This window comes from Tachypleus tridentatus, chromosome 6, assembly GCF_004210375.1.
Source record: "Tachypleus tridentatus isolate NWPU-2018 chromosome 6, ASM421037v1, whole genome shotgun sequence".
Classification (NCBI taxonomy): domain Eukaryota; kingdom Metazoa; phylum Arthropoda; class Merostomata; order Xiphosura; family Limulidae; genus Tachypleus; species Tachypleus tridentatus.
The window spans coordinates 74,445,258-74,462,374 of record NC_134830.1 but is presented as its reverse complement, the minus strand read 5'-3'; the positions used below and the strand labels follow the sequence as shown (position 1 = coordinate 74,462,374).

Genomic DNA, 17,117 nt, shown 5'->3' with positions numbered 1-17,117 from the left:
CTAGATATCGTGAACTGAGAATTTATTAATATACGTATTTAATAATCTGTCTACTTTTTTAGAATTATTTTACGAAAACTGTACGACACATGGTTAAAATGATTTACTGATCTAATATTTTAAATTTATAAAATATAAAACTGTTTCTGTTGTTTATTGTTTATGGGAGTAACAAGACAGAATTAAAATGTTATCTGTTACACACTTTTGATCTTGGGTAGCAATAAATAAATTAAACAGAATATGGAAAACAAATATCTGCAATTTATTTGTTTTTACAATATTTAATTTTCACTTGAATGTAATAGTGTTAGAATATAATCTCAATTAACCATATTTATGATATAACTACTCGGCTTGTTTCTCAATAGAAAGATTTTGATATTTAATTAACCTAAATAATGCGTATTCATGTGTAAATCAACAGTTAAAGTTCCTACAACAAGATGCTGCAATCCCTAATCGGTTCTAATATTTAATAAGAACTAAAATTGTTTAGTTCAGTTACTCAATAAGAATACAAAATTATGATATTCACTGAATGCATCTTATAGATAAAACCTGGTGAGTTTATACATAAGGTCTTGCCAAGAATTTTGAGAGAAAGAAAGGTATCAACGTAATTGAGACACATGGTGAAAAACAAATCTTAGTAGCTTAATTGTGATAACTGCAACACATTCTGTGGGAAACAAATTTTGTATCAGTTTTACTATGCTGGATGTACTGGGAAGATTGTTAATTACATCACATGCTTATTTTAAACCTCGTAATTGGACGGTCACGGGTTCGAATCCCCGTCACTCAAAAACATACTTGTCCTTTCAGCCCATTTCATTCTCAATCTGCTTCAGGTATAGGACAGTTGAACAAACATGTCATGGAAATAAATTGTGTACATGTGACTTGTGTCGCTTTACCAGAGTTAGATCCTTCTATTCGTGACGCGACATGGCCAGGTGGTTAAGTCGCTCGACTCGCAATCTGAGCGTCGCGGGTTCGAATCCCCCTCACACCCAATATACTCGCCCTTTCAGCTGTGGGGGCGTTACAATATAAAGGCCAATCCCACTGTTCATTAGTAAAAGAGTAGCTCAAAAGTTGGCGATGGTTGGAGCTGACTAGCCTTCTCTTTAGTCTTGCGCTGTTAATTTAGGGACGGATAGCGCAGATAGCCCTCGTGTAGCTTTGCACGAAATTAAAAAAAACAAACAAATTAGAAGTTGCGAAATAGTACTTTGAATGTCAGAGAACTTTTTTTTTAGAAATAATATTTAATATATTTTCTTTAAATCACATTTAAGTGTGTGTGTGTTTTCTTATAACAACGCCACAAGGGCTATTTGCTCAGCTTACCAAGGGGAATCGAACCCCTGATTTTAGCGTTATAAATCCGGACACATACCGCTGTACTAGCGGGGGGGGCAAATCATATTTAATATATCTTCTTTAAATAACATTTAATATATTTTCTTTAAATGGCATTTAATATATCTTCTTTAAAGTAAGCTAGCTTGTTTTATGCATAAGTATGTCTTCAATGAATAACCACAGACACTTTCAGAAAGAGATTTCTGAATGAAATGTGTAACCAGAGCATCAAGAATATGAAATAAAAATTTATATCCTGGACTTAGTTAACTACTTGGGGGCTATTAAAAGTGTCAACTTTGTTGAATGGCCTTACAAAGAGTCTTTTATCATCCTTTCAGAAAAGTTCCCAACCACTGACGTAAAAACAATAACAACAAAAAAAACAATGAAGCCTTGCGTACCAAAATCGTTCTCTTTGTAACAGCTCAAGGAAAGAGTTTATGTCACATTGTTTGAAACCGATTTAATCTAAAATAGTTTGGTTTGGTTTATTTTGAATTTCGCGCAAAGCTACATGAGGGCTACCCGTGCAGGCCGTCCCTAATTTAGTGGTGTAAGACTAGAGGGAAGGCAGCTGGTCATCACCAGCCACTGCCAAATCTTGGGCTACTCTTTTACCAACAAATATTGGGATTTTGACTGTAACATTATAACGCCTCCACGGCTGAAAGGGCGAGCATGTTTGGTGCGACGAGGATTCGAACCCTTAACGTCTGAAAAACAACAGCATTGCAGAGCATGTTTGTCGTTAGCTGTCAACCTCCTCTTAGCAGCTAATCTAGTACAATACAACTGTCGTATATGTCCAAAGGGCCCGCACATGGGTTCTTGTTTTAAAATATTTCGATGTTAAGTAAGTATTGTCTTAAATGATAATTATCTTTATATTTCAAATTTATTGATGATTTTAGAAAAAAAAAGTTTCGTTATTTTTAAAAAAATTTCCTGTCATATCAGTATTTCAAAACAGTTTAACTTATAACAAACAATTGCTACATAAAAACTAAGACTCACTATGAAACGCAAATATACATCCCCAATTTTTGAAATGCGTATTTACGAAAAAGAAGTGACGACCAGCTTCAAGTTAAAAACGATTGCATTTAGCATTACGAATTCGGCCTGACCATTTTAAAACTTTTATATCACATACTAGCTCTTTTTTTCTTCCAAGTACCCCAATTCAGCACAGCAGTATGTTTTTATTCATTCTTCTCCTGCAATTAAATACAAGGGCTGAAAAATATCAACCACCGAGTTTTGATTGACGAACTTTCTGGGTGTTTTAGATTTTTATTTTTTGGGTGAAACACATTTTGTTACATACGTTAGAACATTCTGTGCCGTTTAGTATGATTACGAAAATATTGTCTTAGAACATGTATCATGCCCTGTGAACAGTTAATTGCACAACAAGATGCAGACTGCCATCTAATCCAATGAAGGATGCAATGCCTAGAGTTAGACAGTAATAATTAAAACTTTACAATAAACTGTTCACTACAAATGGCTGTTTGGGCGCCATACTTTCCTTCATTACTGCAAGTTTTACTTTAATTAATATATAAAAAGTCAAAATTAACAAATAATGTAAAAATAATAAAAACGCATAAAAATACATGCCTTGAAAAGCAGTTATCTTCTCACAACTGTCTGCAGACAGTGAAGGGCGATATAGATATGGGACGTTATGGTCTTTAGCACCCATATCTCGGTCTCCTAATTTCTATTTCTGTTTATATTATTTTAATTTCTGTTGCTATTCCTTTAAAGTTAAAATTGATAGACGGTGTATTCCAACTGCAATGTGAAGCCTACTTCTTGAGTCACCTCTGAAACATAGGATACATTTTATATCGCACATTATAGCATATAACCTGGGTATCCTTTAAATTGGTCCAGCGTTTTTTTTATTTTTGTTTAGACTTGTTTTATGTTTATAACTAGCTATATGTATACACACACAAACATACATATAAATATTTGGAAGAATAGATACCTCATAAAAGTAGCCGTTAAATTTCATTATTTAATCTGACAAAATTAACTCAAGAATTAACAGTAAGCGGTGTAGATTAGCTGCCTTGCTTTTGGCATACTACTTTAAAATTAAGGACAAGTAGCACAGGTAAATCTCGTGTAGCTTTGCAGAAAACAAAGAAACAACCAAATACACGTTTTTCCTTTCATTGGAAAAGTTTTCCTTGTGGGTTAATTTTGTATACCATGTCTTACCTACCGAAATACGGGGCATTCCATTTATAAATCTAATCGAACAATATAATAAAGTTACGCAGAAGTAAAATGTTTGCCATGCACCAAACATTGTATGTTTATTTAAAAATCATTAATGAAAATATTGAATTGCTTTTGAATGCATAGTTACATAATTTTTTTTTCTGTCTCTCTGGGATATTACAGAATATGATTGTAAATACGTCATCATAAACCTCTTTAATCTTTAAGATTTGTTTGTTTGTTTTTGAATTTCGCACAAAGCTACTCGAGGGCTATCTGTGCTAGCCTTCCCTAATTTAGCAGTGTAAGACTAGAGGGAAGGCAGCTAGTCATCACCACCCACCGCTAACTCTTCGGCTACTCTTTTATCAACGAATAGTGGGATTGATCGTAACATTATAACGCCCCCACGGCTGAAAGGGCGAGCATGTTTGGCGCGACGGGGATGCGAACCCGCGACCCTCAGATTACGAGTCGCACGCTTTAACACGCTTGGCCATGCCGGGCTTAATCTTTAAGAACTAATCATGGAAAATTAGTAATCAGGAAAATATTTAAGTAAATGACAAACACACATTTGTTAATCTTTTTTTTCCGAAGAAAACTATTCTACTTTACTTAGCCTCCCTTTTAAAAATATATGATTTATTTCTCTAACAGGTACATATATTTTTAAAACTCAGTTAATAGTGTTACAAAATTCTAAATCAACTTACCGAGCACTTACTTTGTTTTCTCTATAATGAACAAGAAATAAGCTATATTGTTGATTTTGAGAAGCAATTTTTACTTAGATCACAAACTGATAAATAAAGTTTTAAACCTATTATTTAAAAATGAACACTGAATTACTAGAGAAATCGAAATATGTTGATTTACTTTTAACAGGACATGAAGTATTTGAAAAATTGTATGAAATAGTTTTCAGCGTGGACAGATATTTTTGTGATTATACGTTCAGTTTGTAAGAGAGAAAACAATTATTAGAAGCAACCCGAAAGCTTAAAACAGATCAGTTTTGTGACTTATTGATTGATTCTAATTTATGGACTTTCCAAAATATTTTATTTTATTACACTTAAATTTTGATTAAACCAATAAATATTTTAATTTTTGGTATTTTGCACAAAATATAGAAAATAGAAAGTATATCACTTTAATACACTTAAATAAATTTTATATTGGGTTTTATTATTATTTCTTTGTCAGATTTAAAAAACTGAGGGGTCAGTAAACACGCAAAAACCCTATTCATTTGTATACTTCAATAAAACAGAAAAATTTAGTATCGTGACTTTATTACTTAACATCGGTTTGATTGTCTTTTGAGCTTTGATACACGTGTATAATTACAAATCTCGTTCGTGCAACTCACTAGTACAAGTAACACGAGTCATGATACACAACGACACTTATTTTTTTTTTGTCAAAATAAAATTCCATAGTATACTAATCAGGTAGGCAGCACACATGCTACAATTAGGAAGCTGGGAGAGTCTTTGAGTTTATTGACCTGTATAAGATCGCGTGGATTACTTCATTCTTTATTACGAAATAGAAGTTGTGCACATGCATAAAGTGCGTTGTAAGTTTCATTGTTAATATTATGTCATGCACAAGAGTAAAGTATCTTTACATTTATTTTAATCATTGCTTAAATAATCAATTAATAAAAAGTAGAAAATGTAATAATACTTTTACTTAAATTAAAGTAGAGGAATGTAATTAGTTTAACGATGTCCAAGTGTGTCTTTTTAAATATTTCCTTCTGTGAGCTGTGTGCTCAATATCATTTGTTTATTAAGAGAACTCATGTGTAAAATGTTTTGTATGCGCAACTTGAATGTGTGTTAAGTAATACAGGTAAAGCTTAGAGCAAATGCTCCCAAACTAAACTTCTTTGTACATTCAACATTTTAAAAAACTAAAATCGTTCAGGGTCCTAATTCTTCTGGCCTTTAATATAGATTGCTTCTATTCCGGTTTATGACCTCAAGTAGTATTCATGTGTGAACCATGTTTTTTTTCTCTCCATTTTTTTTTTGGAGGCTTTGTCCCTTACCCCTTCAAAAAAAAAGTTGATAAAGATCCTTAATTTGATTCTGTTTTGGTTTTGATACTTTACAATCAACAAAGTGATGTGAAACTCACTTTGACAACAACCTAAGAGACGAAATGATGCACCATGTAGTATGTTGAGGTGTTCTTATGTTTTTTTATGATATATACAGATGACAATACATTTTGAACAATGCACATTTGTTTCACGTTTTCAAAATTAGAATTTAATAACGATACATGCTAAAATTTTTATATGTTGTAATTCGAACGAAAATATAGCAATAAAAAGCAAATCAGTTGAAATACAACGAATGCCTTTCGATATGAGTAAGAAAGTTTCCGTTAGATTGAGTGCAGGCTACTCGCGAACTAACTGTTTTAGCCATTTTTAATTTAGAATATATATCTATAACTCTTTGGTTATTCGTTACCAACGAGTAGTGGGATTTACCATTATATAATCACTTCTCTCGCGTTTTGTGAAGGAGTTTCAATTCGCAACCACCATGTTGAGATAATTTCGACCTATAGTTTCTTAGCTGTTATATTCTTTGATTTTATTAATCATTTGCATGTAAATATTACACAGTTAAGCTGAACAATTAACGCGGTTTAAAGTTTATTTCAACTAAGAAGTGTTAGGTGTGCTATCTAAAGTTAATAAGTATGCAACTATTATTCATGTGACCACATTCATAAACACACTAGCAGATCCTCCGCTGGTGCAGCAGTAAGCCTACGGATTTACAATGGTAAAATCAGGGGTTCTATTCCCCTCGGTGAACTCAGCAGATAGCCTGATGTGGCTTTGCTATAAGAAAACATACACGCACTCACATACACACACACTGGCGGCGGGACGTAAATGTGGATAATCAAAGCTCGATTTCACTTGTTGTTTTTTTTAACAGCTTTGATTATAGGTATGATTACAAAAGTAAGTGACCCGGCATGGCCAGGTGGTTAAGGCACTCTACTCGTAGAAGTTCGTTACTGGTGAAAACTGTATTCGGATTTAAGGTACTATTGTTGTCCCACCTTCTCTTACGAGTTAAAACTTAGTTTATCGTGTGACTTATTCCTTCTTTACCCTCTAGTAAGTAGCGATAAGTTTTCAGGCTTACCTCGTTTAAAGCTTAAAATTAGATTTCGATATCTGTGGTGAGCATATAAGTTCCTTTTTTTTTTGCCTGTTGTTGTTTTTAACTGTTTTTACTTTAATATGTTAGTTCCAGGTGAAACATGAACTAGGTAATGTTATACAAGTGTTTTTTATTAAGTCAGACAATACCATAATTTTAAGAGGCAGATTCTTTCACTAACTTGAAACAAATGTTTTTGCGTGACAAAGTAGAGAATGCGCTGTCTAATTTCATAACAATATTGCATCAATTCTATTTATTAACTGTGCATAAGGGTTCATATGATTTTACTTTACCTTCAATACAAACATGCGCTCTTATATGATTTACTTAGTTTGACATAATATGACACTTAGCAGTATTATTTTCAATAGTTAATTATTCTTATGGGACAGAATATTACATAATACATAATTTTATTTTGTTTTTTTATAAATTAACTAAGGAAAATCTGTTTCTACTATTCAAGAGTAAAGGACGTTTAGAGGTGTTATTTCTTTATGTGAATGTGTGTGTTTTTCTTATAGCAAAGTCACATCGATCCATCTGCTGTGTCCATCGAGGGGAATCGAATCACTGATTTTAGCGTTGTAAATTCGTGGAATTACCTCTGTCCCAACGGAGGACCTTCACATAAGTTAAAGATACTTATGTGATACATGTAAGAGAAATATGCTCTTTCTCAAAAATATTGACTCTATTCCATTTAAAATTTTAGATAGATGAGAACACAAGATAAAAATAAGCAGGTTTTATTTAATTTGAATAAATAAATATACATATACAACTTTTTTATATAAACAAAGACGCTCTGAAATGCGTTTTAACGTTTCTGTGTTAACTTTGCAAATATAGTACGAAAACAACGCTAATATATAGTTGGCAGACTCCTTATATGAGTTCTCAGGTCTTATTGCTTTTGTTAACAAAATAGTGGTAAATGTTCTGATGTTTTTCTCTAAGGAACTTTATTGAGTTCATGTAAAATCAAATTGTTATAATTATCATCCATCGATATTTTAATCCGTATCTAAACATATATATAAGTAGTATGGTTTATAAAGAAATGAACTTATTATCTGAAACATACATAAGTTACATTTTCATTGGTAGAACGTAGTTTGGTCTTTACATACCAGAATTGTTATCCAAGTATCCAGGAGTAAAATCTGAATCATCGGGATCTAAGAACATTTCTACGTGGTCCATATCGTATTCATAGTAATCGTTGAGGTCTACGGATGAGTTATTCATCTTGTTTATGTGCTTTGCAACTAGTTTTGATAACAATAGTCAGATAGGAAATAGGTTACCCTGAGAAAAAGCATGATATTAATATTTTATTTTGTACGTTATCATTTACCGATAATTTTTTGAATCTGTAGTGGTATGAACAGAACTGAATGTTTGCTAATTTCTTTTCACCATTACAATTAATGATTTACTTTTCTGAATTTAATATTTAATATATACTTGTTTGTGTACAAATAATTAAAACAGAACGAAACAGTAATGCGAACAAAGAATCCAACTTATAACCTCTTCACTCACCCTGTTGATATCTAGGAAAGAATATCTGTCGGTTTTTGGGTAAGAAAAGTTCATACCCTGGAGGGTCAGGTTCTCTATGACCTCTTCCTCCTCTCCGTACTTATGTTCTTGACGGATTGGTATTTATAATTGTAGAACTGAATATTATTTTGATCCTTTTCAGGGCAATGTTCATGTATTGCGGCTCATATATAGTGATTATTTTATTCTATCAGCAGAATGTCAAGTTTGTTGGTGGCATTTTTTTTATTATTATTTAATACATATATATATATATGTATATATATTTATATTTATTATTTTTATTGTTTAATATATATATATATTTATTTATTTTTATATTTAAAATATAAGTTAACTGGGGAGAGATATTTAGGACTAGCTTCATCATGTATGAGGTACCTGCCTAGTTCGCATAGTAATTCGTTTTTCATCCAAATTCTTATTAAAGTACATTATTGTACTATGTAGGAGTCCATCTGGTATGATTGGTATGTTCGAGTATTTGTGAATGAGCTGAGATGATATAGTTCTTGAAACTCTGTATGCAGTTGTGAGGAGTGTGTTTTGGATTGTTTGTAGTTTGGTTTTAATTATTTTATTGCTTACAGTTATCCATGCTGGAGCTGCATAATCCATTACAGGTCTAATATATGTTTTATAGATTTTTAATATGTTATCTGTAGATGCTCCACTGTTTTACCAGTTAGACTCCTAGCATAGTTAGTTCTTCGCCAGACTTTATTTTTAATTTTGTTCACATGATTGATCCAAGTTAGTTTTGAATCATAGGTCAGACCTACAAATTTTGCGGATGGGGCAAACTGGAGTAGTGTGCCATTCATATATAATTCTGGCTGTTGTTTTTTGTGTTTTGTCAATTTCGTAAAGATTATGAGTTGTGTTTTTGCTGTGTTTATTTTTATTCTATATTTTTGACAGTATTCACTTATTCTATTTATTTGCGGTTGTATGTTAATTGCTGCTATCGTGGGTGTTGCAGCACTTTTCCAGACTGCCACATCGTCTACGAACTGTGAAGAGAATCCTTGATTCGGATCCCTCAGTGGCATATTGTTTACATACATGATGAAGAGTATCGGGCTAACCACCCCTCCCTGAGGGACACCAGCTTCAGGAGTAAAGTATTCAGAAAATGTTCCTTCAACATTTACTCTACACTTTCTATTTTACAAAAAGTTAGATAACCAGCGAATAATTCCTCGCGGTAGTTCCATTTCATTCATTCGGAACCTTAGACCATCGTGCCATACAGTGTCGAATGCTTTCTCGATGTCAAGGAAGCGAGCGACAATACATTCTTTTTTATTGAAGTTATCTATTATGGTTTCGGTTAATCTGATTAGGTGGTCTGTCGTTTGTCTAAATTTCCTGAATCCATTTTGTTCTTTTGATAATTTTGATGTTATCTCCAAGAATGTGGAGAGTCTATTACTGATTATTCTTTCAAGAATTTTGCCTACACAGCTGGTCAGGCTGATTGGTCGGTAGCTATTAGGTTTATTTTCTGGCTTTCCTTCCTTATGGAACATTAATATATTTGCAAGCTTCCAAGAAACTGGGATGTATCCTGAGGATAGAGATAGGTTGAAAAGTGAATTTAGGTAGTCAAACAATTTCGGAGTGCTCTTTTTTAGAAGGATAGCTTGTATTTCATCTTCACCTGGTGCTTTGTTTTTGTGTTTTTTATTGCTTCGAGTAGTCCTTGAAGGGATATTTCATTTGTTAATAACGTGTTTGCACAATCTGTGTCGAAACTTGTATTTGTATCAGTTATGTTTATTGGAAAAATTGGTTCAAATTGATGTTTATTGTTTAATATGTGATTAGTAACTTTATTGTAGAAATATGTATCCATATCTGGATCAGTGTGAGTTTTAAAAGTATTTTGAAGTTGATCTTTGAAAGCTTCGGCTATTTCTTTATTTGTGTGTGCTATAGTATTATTATATTCAAGTGAAGGATATTTCTTTGTGTCTGTATTTTCATTGGTAAGTCTTTCAAGTGTCTGCCTTATCAACTGCATTTATTAGACCAAGACCAATCGGACCTCGGTCCGCAAATGATGGTAACTTTGGATAATTTTTGGCTGATCGCACGGCCTAGCACCGGCGACGCATCTAGGAAAGACAAATCAGATATACGCAGGATTCGAAGGTAGGTAAGATCGCGTAATCTCGTTATATACGTGAACCTACGTGAATAGACAAATAAAAAACTCGTGTTAATCGCAAGAATTAGGATAGGTTTAATGTTATTTCAACATTTCATTATCTCTTTATAATAATTTCCCCTTCTGTTTAAATGTACAGAAAACACATTAACTAGTTTAGATTAGAATTTGGCTATTCACAGTTCATTCTTTATTCATTCAGTTTATATGTATTACGTTACTCTAGGGTACAGACCTACTCAGAGAAGTTTTTGTGGACGCCCATGCCTGCGATTCCTTTCAAGCTACTAACTGTGCTTTTTATTAGTGCGTAAAGATATAAACGTCTAGGCCACTTAGTAGAATTCAGAATACTTCGATAAAGTTTTAACACTTCAAATAATTATTTAGTTTAACGTCAAGTGTAAACAGTACTTTGATAATTTTTATTATCAGAAAACCTCAGTCAGTATGTACAGGAAACACACCTAAGAACATTGACATTATTTAGACCACTGAAGATATGAAGTTGGGAGAGTAAAACAGGATACTCCAAAGCAGGTTAGACAAGTTTTATATTTGTTTCTTTCTTTCGGAACTTTCAAAGACTTTTAACGATTGCTTTTTTTAAATATTGTTCCAGATATTATCAGTTACTTACGCATCTTTTTTAAATATTTTAAACACTTTAGTTACTACGCTCATTCATTTTTGTCTTAGTTGTCACTAGGTTGAAAGGTGAAAATATCTATATAACTTTAATATTACAACTATTTTAAGGTTTCGAAAGAAATAAGTTAGTGAAAAATTACGAAATTCGCATTGTATGTGTATTTATTTTGTACAGACGTATCTTTAAACATGCAAAAGCAGTATTTAAAAATGAAAATCAAGATAAACTTAATCAATCAACTTAAAAACTGAAAGACGACAGAAGTGTGAGCGTAAACAAATTTTTATTTAAAATATTCCCCATATCAAAAGATGGAGAATGTTCTTTTTAGCTTAAATATTTCAGTCATTGATAAATCTGAACAGATATGTGCAAATACTTATATCTCGAAACTGTAGTACTCATTTAATAAAGATGTGAATTTGTTACGACAAGAAACCCACTTGAAGTAAAAATATATTTCAGAACAGTTGGTATGGATATTAACACTTTTACTAAAATAAAGCAGAGAACAACGTTACGAGCTTCTTAGGTCATCTTCAGGTTAATAAGGTCGAAACGTTGTTCTCTGCTTTATTTTGGTAAAAGTGTTAATACCCATACCAGCCGTCCTGAGATATATATATTTACAAAGATTTGAATTATGCTATAAAATATAATAAACTATATTTAATGTATCGATTAATGTTAAGAGTGTGAAACATTATCAAATCATCACTCATGTGACTGTGACACTAACCTCATGTCATTATTTCTTCTCTTTTTCTTAACTTATCATGCTAATTATTTTTATGTAAAAATTTATTTTCCTATAAATATATATATATATTCATATCCAAGTTGTTAATTAATAACAGAACAAATAATGATAGAAAGGCCTTTAAAGATGAAAGTATTGTTAGATTCAAACTAGGACATTACTTATTTTCAAACGATAGTTTAAATCAGCATTTATTTATTTTGTCGCTTCTCCATTTATTTTTGTACTTAAACAACATAAGCATTTGCTTATATTATTTACCTTTAACAAAACAAGTGATCAATCGTGGAATTTAAACTTGATAATAAATCATGGATGCAAAATATAACCATTTTTGTAGATTAGATGTGTGTGTGTGTGTTTTTATTATAGCAAAGCCACATCGGACTATTTGCTATGTCCAACGAGGGGAATCAAATCCCTAAATTTAGCGTCGTAAATCCGTAGACTTGTAGATTGAAATAATTTAGCATGTGTATCTACAGGTTATTTTACTTATGCAAGACATTTTTAAAAACTATAAGGGATACCGACATATCATGTTCTTGTTTAATCATGAAATGAGATAAGAATTTTCTTTTTTAAAGTTTCTAAAGTATATTATGATTACTAGGTTTTATGATTACTGTTTCATCAAAAATAACTGAAATTTTTAACAAAATTACAATCTTCTTTCAATGAAAAACTTATGCTGCAGATGGATGTTTTGATGGTAAATTATATATATTGTGAGAATGTATAAAAATCATAAGTAATAGATTCTTCTTTTTTAGTATTAAAACTCTCTGGTCATTTCAAACAAGATTCTATAAAACCAGGTCTTAAAATCACTTCTTTCTGTAAAGGCTAAGCATAACCAGGTGGACAGGAGGGCTTGACTCACAACCTGAGATGCGTGAATTCAAATCCCCATTCTACTAAACAGCCTTGTTTTTTCATCCACTTTATAAGGTGACGGACACTCCTACTATTCGTTGGTAATAGACTAGACCAAGGGGTGCTGATAACTAGCTGTTTTTCTTCTAGTTTTTTACTGCTAAATTCGGGAGCTATCGCTGGTGTCCATGGAGTAGCTTTACGAGAAATTCCAGATAATTCAATTTTCCTTGAAAGGTTGTTTATAATGCTTGGTTAACTTAGTGAAGTATTTGTGTATCCTTGTCAATCCTGGAGATTAATACATACTTTTATAATTTTTTTTAATGTGGTGTGAAATGTATGCATAAGATGGAAGCAGGTACGGAACATTTTGCTACCCACAATTTAGCTTGTGGTGAATTTTACTTTATGTAATGTTTGATTTCATATTTAAAATTCTCTAATTTGTTATAGTTTTTATAAGCTCAATTTTTAATTATTTTTACGAAGTTTTTATTTTCTAATGAAATTTTCAGCAAGTAATTTGTTTTTATATTTACTGTATTAAGAAAAAAGTAAGCTGTGAATAAGGGTTGACAATCGCGCTCAAAATCAGTATACTATAGTATTTAGAATTGGTATTTTGAACCTGATAACGAATTGTGTAACTTTGCGCTTAACAAGAATAAAATATTTTACTCTCTATTAAAATGTGTCAAGTAAGTTATTTGATGATGTATTATAATATTATTTAATGATATAATATGTGGTTATAAAATTATTTTCCAATTTTGCTAAAGATGGAAATGCACGAAACTTTTGTAAATAACAATATTTTTCGCCTTCTCGACCATCTTTTGCGTCTGCTACGCTTGATAAAAGGAAATATTAGAAGTGTTATTTTTTATTTTTAAAGTTCGGGATTTCTAAATATTTCAATTCTAAACAAGTGTAAAGGTTAATCCAAAATTATGAACACTTGTAATATTTATTTTCTTGACTACAGATTCGATAATATTGCTAAACGATCACTTACGTCTAAGAGTGGGTCAAGGAGCTCCTGATTCAATTATAAATTTTTAAAATCATTATTTGTATTATACCTTACATTCTTGTCTGTTTGGATGCTTTACTATTTAATAAAAGTGTTTTCAATAGGAACGATGAAAAAATATATCACTCAGGAACTTGTGGATGTTTAAATAACAAAACAGCAAGATAGTTCTCCTCAGATACGTGTGCGACGCGTTTGCGCTGATTAAGTGTACAATATTGGTATTGTACATGATAACCGAACGGTGGTATTAGCGAGTAGAAATGAATTTCAAACAAGTGTTAGTATGTGTTGTATTTTTGGCTTGTGGAAATATTGCAATTGTTTTATTTTAGGAAATGAGAGGTCTAAAAGTATTCCTGCTTAGGTACCCAGTCGAATAGCACCGACTAGACCTACGTTTTCAAAATTATTTGTAGTCGTATATAATTAAAAACAAGATAATAGCATATATATATACAAAGTATATAATTTAATATGGATTTACAAGGTCGTGAAACATGCATAAACATTTAGTTATTGAGGAAACAAATGTTTTAATTCATTTTTAGACGTTCTGGAATGTTTAAGATCATTACATACTAGTATCTAAAAGTTATTTTTAACCTGAATGTCACGTCATAAACCTCGAGGTTCAGGTATCATCATAACAAAGATCAGAAATGCTTACCATGGGAAAGTCAACCAGCCTACAATGTGCGCCATCTACACGGCTACTATCAAATAAATAGCAGAACAGAATATCACATTTATGACACCTACGAAGCTAAAACTTTGAGCGTGAACAATGGCATATCGCGAATCGAACCGTGATCTTGCGATCCGCAGCGTGGAATAATAACCACTTTATTTCATGCCTAAATTCCATATACTTTTGCTTGATAAAAATTCTCATAAACAACTCTCAAATGTTCACCAAGAAAAAAATCAATTTAGTATTATAAATTAACGAGATGTTTTATCTACGGTTTAGTTTTAAGATTAAGTAATTCAGAAATAACATATCAATATTTATGAATAAATTAGAGGAATATAGTTCCAATTTCACATATAACAAATTAGAAAATGATAAAAAAAGAAACTTTAACGAAAATAGGGATCATTAATTATTCGTATAATATATCCTAACAAATAATTTGAATGGCCGGTGGTTTTACGTTGCGTGAATTATTTGAAAACCTTGTCAATCCCAACTATTAAGTAGTACTGTACTTAATTATACATATACAGTGCAAGATTAGAGCAAAACGAATCTGGAATTATTATTTTTTGCTTATGTGTTTATCTTAGCTCAAAACTAAACAATAGGCTATCTGCGTTTTGCCCACAATGAACTTGATGCTATTGTTTAGTTTTGTATAACAGTATTTCTAATGTATATATTAAATAAAGAAGTATTGTTCGAAAGCATACACAAAATTTTCTTTTTCCTGTTAATGAGAGGTGTGATAGTGATAGAATAAACAGTTGGAACATACGATACGAGGCAAAATTCTATTTATTACGGTAAAGAGAGACTACAGTGCATGATTAACTAGAAAACAACACATATTGTAGGAAAGGAACAGTTTATATGTCAACACGTCATTTTATATAACGTATAATGTTTCTATTTACCCGCTACGTAATGTTATTGTACGCCAAATAATTGCATTACATCAAACACTTGAAATTCGTGTATATGTATAAAGAAGCAAAACTTGTGCTTATAACGTAAAGTAAAATGCTATGTTTGTGACGGCCTCCTGCTGAAACCAAAACGTGAGGTATCCAGCTCTTTTCAACGCAGCTTCCTGATGGTGAGCCTGGATAATAGCTTCTACAGCGCAGCTCTGGACAACAGGAGCGAGAGTTTGACCGTCCATCAACTTGGCACTATTATCAAATAAAAAGAGGTAAAAATGTCTCTCAACAAAATATTTATATACATGTATATATTGGAAACTTTATTTATATTTTTATGCATATGTTATTAAAAATAAAAACAGCAAGTATTTGTTGAGCTCTTACAACAGTCTATTAACGATTATAATACTTTTGTAAAATACACGAACGAACACCAAGGCTGATTAGTTTATAATGTAATTAGATATACATACATACTCTCGGAGTTTATGTTGATAGTGAATATGTATTAATAATCTCTGTTATACACATATTTAGAGATTAAAACTATTCATAAAAGTTGGTAAGAGTGTCTAACTCACCAAACATACTCGTCTTTTCAGCGTGTGGGCGTTATAATATTAAAGTCAATCCCACTATTCGTTAGTAAAAGAGTAGTCCAAGAGTTGGCGGTGGGTGGTGATGACTATCTGCCTTCCCTCTAGTCTTACACTGCTAAATTAGGGACGGCTAGCGCAGATAGACCTCGAGTAGCTTTGCGCGAAATTGAAAACAAACCAAACTAACTCACCTCTGAGTGCATTTGTAAGCAGCTGGAATGAGATGATCCCTGTACATCTGCACTCACCATAAAAATACAACAAATCACGACAAGTTTGGATATCCAGATCATGATATCACTTTTATTTTCTCGTCTTCAAAAAAAAGAAAAGAAAAAAGAAAATATACATACGAATTCCTAGAAAGTTTGTTCACATGTGTTATCAGTATGTAAATTAACTATCTTTAACACCAGACTGAAAAATTAATGCCAAAGTAATTTGATTTTTTACTCCCACATTTCTTTCAGAGTTTTTATTGTCAAACATAATAAATATGTTCTTTTACTACATCTCCGCTAAAAGCAACAAAATACTTCAAGTCCATAAAATAATAAAAATAAGTGAAAATTAAGATACACATTAGAAGAATTATTGTAAAGACTGACTGAGATATGGTTTTATAATTTCGTCTAGGCAAAGAAAAATGAAACAATACATTATTATCTTTATAAGTAGAAGGTTATACTACTGTATATTTTAATAGCTTTTGCCATTACTCGTTTATTAATTTATTTATTTTTCGATGTGATTAGAGTAGAGGAACATATTAATATCCAGATAATACTTCTAAGTAACACATAATATTCCAGTTTGCTTAACCAACCAAACCTCAACTGTTTTTGATTTCAGTAAATCAGAATGCAATTACGCATAGTAATCAAAAGTAACGTTATTTTTTAAGCTACATTTTGCCATCTTAATATTCTTGTTAATAATCCAGTTCATTTTTGTTACCTTTTGTGTTTTCAGATTGAAAAGAAGATAATTATATGAAAACGTTTACTT

General features: G+C 31.6%; 2 long non-coding RNA genes across 2 annotated transcripts; one reads left to right on the top strand and one right to left on the bottom strand.

The window, feature by feature from the left end:
• Positions 1–10,590: 10,590 nt before the first annotated feature.
• LOC143252815 (uncharacterized) lies at positions 10,591–16,642 on the top strand. The gene is made up of 2 exons (XR_013029161.1): positions 10,591–11,100; positions 12,818–16,642. It is a non-coding gene; the product is annotated as an uncharacterized LOC143252815 (long non-coding RNA).
• LOC143252814 (uncharacterized) lies at positions 15,365–16,424 on the bottom strand. Its single transcript, XR_013029160.1, has 2 exons — positions 16,301–16,424; positions 15,365–15,759 (listed from the first exon to the last, which is right to left on the bottom strand). It is a non-coding gene; the product is annotated as an uncharacterized LOC143252814 (long non-coding RNA).
• Positions 16,643–17,117: the final 475 nt, after the last annotated feature.